The sequence below is a fragment of the Psammomys obesus genome, unplaced genomic scaffold, assembly GCF_907164565.1.
Source record: "Psammomys obesus unplaced genomic scaffold, mPsaObe1.curated_primary_1811, whole genome shotgun sequence".
Lineage (NCBI taxonomy): Eukaryota > Metazoa > Chordata > Mammalia > Rodentia > Muridae > Psammomys > Psammomys obesus.
Window position 1 is genome coordinate 6,442,274 of NW_026596466.1, and position 6,946 is coordinate 6,449,219.

Below are 6,946 nucleotides of genomic sequence, written 5' to 3' on the forward strand. Positions count from 1 at the left end.
TTAACATCTGGAGGTCCCATTGAGGTCTCCCGGACCTCCAGGACCCCGGCCCAGAGGGTCTAATGCTGGCCAGCAAATGTTTCTGTGCAGTGTTGTGTTTTGTGCAATGTCTCTGTGTAATGTCTGTGTCAGTTCTGGAAGGCCTTGAGGTGTCTGTACAAATGGCAAGATGTGGATAGGAGTGGACATGCTCGAGAGTCACAGCCGTGGGGGTGAGGGCAATGTCTCTGGCCTGGGGTGGTTCAGGTAGAGCCCACCAGTCAGTTTTTGGTGGACGCTCAGGTAGACCCACCGTCTGTTCTCCACTCTGTGCCACTTTTGGTTTCCATGGCAGGGAATACATGGTGGGCCACTTTTGGCTTTGGGGGCAGGGAAGCCATGGCCGGAGTCTGTGAGTCTGTGAGCTTCTGGATCCACTTCTGTTTCCAATCACGGAATGGCTACACAGCTCCTTTGTTCATGTTTATCTTTCTGTTTTGTCCCTTGTGTTTATGTGTCTTTGCTTGCATTGGACTGTGACAGACACTATGGGACAGACTTCCTCTAACCCCTCCTTCTTCCCCCTCCACCCACGCGTCGTTCCCTCTTCCCGGCTGCCATCCGCTGCCACCCCCTCTCCTCTGGAGAAGCTCCTGCGGTGAGCATGGGCTGGGTGGGGATGTGAGGGTGGCACTGAGAATGAATTGTCAGGGACTGCTCCTGGTCCACCAGCCCAACAGCGACTGCTGCCGAGCACACCTTCATCACGGCAGCCAGACCATCCTGCCGCAGTGGTGGCAGCCCCGCCCCTGGCGGCAGCGCCTGCGGAACCCCGGGCCTGAGGGAGCCGCAATGAGAATTGAATTCAACAAGTAGCAAGATGTTCCCCCCCTGGGATGGCTACAGTATGCGGAGCCCTAGGCTTGGCACCTCTGCCAATGCTCTGGTCTCTGGTCTGGCGGAAAGACAGGCTGTTTTAGTTGGGTGGAGCCCAACTTTGGGGCAGGCTACCCTTCATGGAACAGGACGGAGGGCCCATTGAGAGATGGGTTACTGTTCCTTTGGTTTCCCCCCCCTTTCTTTTTGTGTGCCTTGTACCAGTACATTGTTTTCTTGTGTTGTTCTTTTATGAGTTTGTTTGTTTGCTTGTGATGGTCTCAGCAGGCAGGTGAGCAAACAGCTGTGCACTGTGCTGACGTTGCCTGCCTCATGCTCCAACACTATAAGCGGGGGCACCTCTGGTGGCTGGTGGGAGCATGCCTCGGGGCAGGAGAGGTAGAGAGCAGCGGAGAGCAGGGTGGGCTGACTGAGCTGGCCCAGGCTGGTGGGTGCATGTCCGCCTGGAGGGCAGAGGAAGGGAGCTCTCGCTGCTTAGAAGAGCCCCACTCAAATGGCAATGGTAAACTTCCACCGTGGTGGTGCCCACTACTCTTCCAGGGTCAGCATGCTAGGGCAGAGGTGGGGAGGCATGCCAGGGGCTGGCTGCATCGCGTGGCACCCAGGAAACACTGCCAGCAAGTCCCAAACTCCCTCGTAGATTTAACAGATAACAAAGTGCTTGAAACTGCAGCTGGATGGAGCAAGAAAAGTTTTGTCTGTCCGTCTAAATGTATGTATGGCCATTACATGTTTATTTCTGACTGCTCTTAAATGGTTGATATGCCCTGTATGTCTTGGTTATAGATGAACAGTGATTGGATATGTTTAAAGGTGAAATTCAAACTCTTGTTTAGAACATATATGTGTGTGTGCATATGTGCTTGTAAGATCTATAGAAGCACAGATGCTTTTAAATAGCAACCATGTGGCCTGCCATGTGATGTGACTCCGCCATCTTAATTGCCACGTGGTATGGGGTGGGACAGAAGAAAAAAATTACAGAACCTCTTAGTCATAATGAATTCTGTTTATCATCCTATTTCCTTTTAGACTAAGAAGACAAGTTTCATTTTAAGTTGGTATTGATCTTAGAGATTGGATTGCTTGCACTGGTAAAATTTGGTTTTGACTTTTAAAATTATGGTTATGCTTTGTGATTTCACTCCTAAAAAGGGTACTTTATCTTGATATTACAAAACAGATTTCTTCTAAAAATGTGTTTAAGGCTATGAAACATTGTAAAGTTTATCGGGCATTTTATAATGTCTTTATGGATTTTACATATATATACATATATAAACAATTCAGGATTGCGTTTTTGCAGTATGCTGTATATGTGATTCAGCCCTGGTTTGCAAAGATCTATTCAGATTAACAGGCTGATCTGAAGTGTGTGCCTGGCTGCCAGCTCCTGAGTGAACGGATTAACGCTGTTTCTTTCTGGCCGATGGATTTGGTGTGGCCAGAACAGTTCAAGTACAGTTTTTAAATTGTTCTATGCTGCTCTGTTATGCAGCTGGTTCTAAAACTTGTTTGATTACAATGTCTGAACTTGGTTACGGGAAACTCTAAGTGCTCCACAGTGCTATACCGGGGGAGGCGGCAACACCACCAGTGATGAGTAATGGCAATGTTTTAAATAGCCGGCCACAGCCTATAACATGTGGCTGGCCGCCAGGTTGTTTCAGGGATATAGAGTGTGGAGCCATGGTTCCACCACTGTCTTGGTTGAGGGCTGCCAGCTGTGTTCAGTTCTCTGTTTAGTGCTAAGTGCAACTTCTGTTCTTCAAGCTTTTTGCTGTTCAGTTTAATACAGACAGATGGAGACATGGCCAGCCACCTGTGGGTAGGAACAAGCATTACTGCATTCTTTCCTGCCCAATAGAGATACAGTTGCTAGGAAACCGGCCCAGATCACCCCTCTCCCCTAGGACAGCCAAACAAGGGAAGCCAGGCCATTAATGGTTTGGGGGACCTTCCTATATCCAATCAGTTTAAAATCCCCTTTTGTGTTTCGCCCAATAGATGCTTGGCAGGCAAAAATTTCCCTTCTTTGAGTGCACTGGGAGGGACCTAAATTTTTAAATCACCCACGTACCCTGAGCATGAGGTCGTTCTCCCAACCTTCTGTGTCAGGAGGGATTGTGACCCACGCTATAGCTTGCAATAAAAAGACGGTCATGTGTTTTGCACTGGACTCCACTCCTGGTGGTCTTTGGGGGGTTGCACAATCTAGGCATAATAGCTTCAGATTTGGGGATATAAAGAAGTACAGAGGGATGCCATGGCACAGCAGGGCCTAGAGAAGACTGCATATTTGCAGTTCCAAAAACAGTGGAAGGAAGACAGGTACTTGTGGTCACCTGCGACCACCACCTGTAACCGCCTCCACAAGGGTCTGGGAATTAAAAGAGACAGGGAACATGAAGAAGTGACACCAAGACAGTGCTCTGATCAAGGTGCTATCTTTATTACAGAGTAAGCCACTTATACAGACAAACCACAAGGGACTTTCCAAGTTAACATATCCAAGCAAAACAGGAAACTTAACCAAGCAAAACAGGAGGCTTAACCAAGCGAAACAAGAGGTGTCTGCTGAAAACATTAAGAATAGGGAGCCAGCATGACTTGCAAGCATGTGACCATCTCAGGTCCAATGGAATGGCTACCTCAGTTTCCGCTTTTTCGTTTATGACCAAAGACTCATAAGGCTTCTTTTCTTTTAATACAATAATAATTATGAAATTGTGAAAACTGTTAGGTAAAATCTACATGTGCAATATCCAGTCTATGTGTATTTAGCAACTTAGGAGAAAGTATCTGATTATCCTATCTATCTTGACAAGTTAAAAGTTCTATACCTAAATTAACTTTTATCTTTATTGGTATTACCTATATGAAAGGATTTCTTAACTTCTAAACAACTTAAGCTTAAATTGTGTTTAATTTCTTTCTTTATTTCCTCCCAGACCAAGTGGACATTGAGTAGAAGGTTTTTTCAGTTTCCATGAGTTTGTAGGATTTCTGTTGCTTTTGTTGTTGAAGTCCAGCTTTAGTCCATGAAGGTCTGACGGAATACAAGGCATTATTTCAAATTTCTTTTATCTATTGAGGCTTGCTTTGTGTCTGAGTAGGTGGTCAGTTTTGGAGAAGGTTTCGTGAGGTGCTGAGAAGAAGGTTTATTCTTTTATGTTTGGATAGATATTTGTTGGGTTCCATTGACTCATAACATCAGTTAGTTTCATTATTTCTGTGTTTAGTTTTGTCTTGAAGATCTGTCCATTGGTGAGAGGGGTGTGTTGAAGACTCCTGCTCTGAATGTGTGGGGTTCAATGTGTGATTTAAGTTTTAGTAATGTCTCTTTTACAAATGTGGGTGCCCTTGCATCTTAGTCAATTTTTCTTTTGATGAGTATGAGTATACTTCCCATCTCTTTTGATTAATTTTGTTTGAAAGTTTATTTTATTAGATACTAGGATGGCTACTCCAGCTTGCTTCTTGGATCCATTTGCTTGGAAAACCTTTTACCATCTCTATCTGATATAATGTCTATCTTTACTGCTGAGGTAATGTTTCTTTTTATACAGCAGAATGATGGGCCTTATTTTCACATCTATTCTGTTAGCCTGTGTCTCTTAATTGATGACTTGAGGCCATTGATAATTGGGTGATATTAATGACCAGTGGTTGTTAATTCCTGTTATTTTGGAAATTGGTGGTGGGAGAGAGAGAGAGGTGTGCTTCCCTTCTTTAGGTGTTGCTGTTGTGGGGTTATTTATTTCCTGTTGTTTTTTTTTTTTTTCTGGGTGTAATTAGCCTCCTTGGGTTGGAATTTTCATCTAGTATCTCTGTAAGGCTTGGTTTGTAGATAGCTATGGTTTAAATTTGTTTTTGTCATGGAATATATTTCCTTCATCTATGATGATTAAGAGATTTTCTGGGTATAGTAGTTGGGACTGACTTCTGTGGTTTCTTAGTGTCTGTAAGATATTTCTCCAATCCCTTCTTGCTTTTAGAGTTTCTAGTGAGAAGTCAGGTGTAATTCTCATAGGTGTGCCTTTGTATGTGACCTGGCCTTTTCCCCTTGCAGCTTTTAATATACTTCCTTTATACACTTAGAGTTTTGATTATTATGTGGCGGGAGGATTTTCTCTTTGGTGTTCTGTAAGCTTCTTGTAGGTTTATGGGCATCTCATTGTTTAGGTTGGGGACGTTTTCTGCTATGGTTTTGTTGAAAATATTTTCTGGACCTTGGAGCTGGGCGTCTTCTTACATTCCTTTCATTTGTAGCTTTGGTCTTCTCATAGCGTCTAGATTTCTCAGATGTTTTGCATCAGGAACCTTTTCAATGTAACATTTTCTTTGCTACTCCCTGATGGATGCTGGTCTCCAGGACCACAGGTCAGGTCAGGGTAGGTCCCGGGAAGTGGCACCGGGGAAGTGGAGCACAGAGGTGGGCAGACTTCACCACTGCTGCTGGCAGGCTTGGGAGGCCAGGAGGTGGGGGAGGGTTCTCACCTGCTGCTCCTTGGTTGGTGCTGGTCTCTGCGGCAATCTATAATTTTGTATTTACAAAAGATATATAGACTTACTAATGCTGGGAAATACTGGTCTTACAGACTCACTTGTAAAGAGCCTGTGGAAATAACTGCCTCTGAATGGAATGCATGTGCACGATTTGCTCCACAGTGATGCTAACTGGCCCATGCACTCGCGTGTTCCTCAAAACCTATAATCATTGTCCAGAAGATTCCCTTTAAAATATTTTTGGGTATATACCTAGCAGTGGTATAGCTGGATCTTGAGGAAGCACTATTCCTAATTGTCTTAGAAAGCGCCAGATAGATTTCCAGAGTGGTTGTACCAGTTTACATTCCCACCAGCAGTGGAGGAGGGTTCCCCTTTCTCCACAACCTCTCCAGCATGTGTTGTCCCTTGAGTTTTTCATCTTGGCCATTCTGATGGGTGTAAGGTGAAATCTCAGGGTCGTTTTGATTTGCATTTCCCTGGTGGCTAATGAGGATGAGCATTTCTTTAAGTGTTTCTCTGCCATTCAATATTCCTCTGTCAAGAATTCTCTGTTTAGCTCTTTTCCCCATTTTTTAATTGGATTACTTGGTTTGTTGCTTTTCTGCTTCTTTAGTTCTTTATATATACTGGATATTAGCCCTCTGTCAGATAAAGGGTTAGTGAAGATTCTTTCCCAATCTGTAGGCAGTCGTTTTGTTCTGATGACAGTGTCCTTTGCTTTACAGAAGCTTTTCAGTTTCATGAGGTCCCATGTATTGATTGTTGCTCTTAGAGCCTGTGCTGTTGGTGTTCTGTTCAGGAAGTTGTCTCCTGTGCCAATGAGTTCTAGGCTGTTCCCCACTTTTTCTTCTAACAGATTTAGAGTATCTGGTTTTATGTTGAGGTCTTTGATCCACTTGGACTTTAGTTTTGTGCAGGGTGATAAATATAGATCTATTTTCATTTTTCTGCATATGGACATCCAGTTGGACAAGCACCATTTGTTGAAGATGCTGTCTTTTTTCCATTGAATGGTTTTGGCTTCTTTGTCAAAAATCGAGTATTCCCAAAGTTTGCTCAAGTACATAAAAGGGATATTTGCTCAACCATGTTTATAGCAGCTTTATTTGTAATAGCCAGAACCTGGAAACAACCCAGATGTCCATCAACGGAGGAATGAGTACAGAAATTGTGGTATTTTTACACAATGGAATACTACTCAGCAATCAAAAAGGAGGAAATCATGAAATTTGCAGGCAAATGGTGGGATCTAGAAAAGATCATTCTGAGTGAAATATCCCAGAAGGAGAAAGACAAACACGGTATATACTCACTTATATAGACCTATAAGATATGATAAACATAATGAAATCTATACACCTAAAAAAGATAATCAAGAGAGTGGACATGGGGTAAGATGATCAATCCTCGTTTAGAAAGGCAGATGGGATGTGCATTGAACGTATGACAGGAGTCTACTGAGCGCATTTGAAAAACTCTAACTAGCAGTGTTTTCAAAGCAAAGACTCATGACCAAACCTTTGGCAGAGTACAGGGAATCATAAGAAAGAAGGGAGTT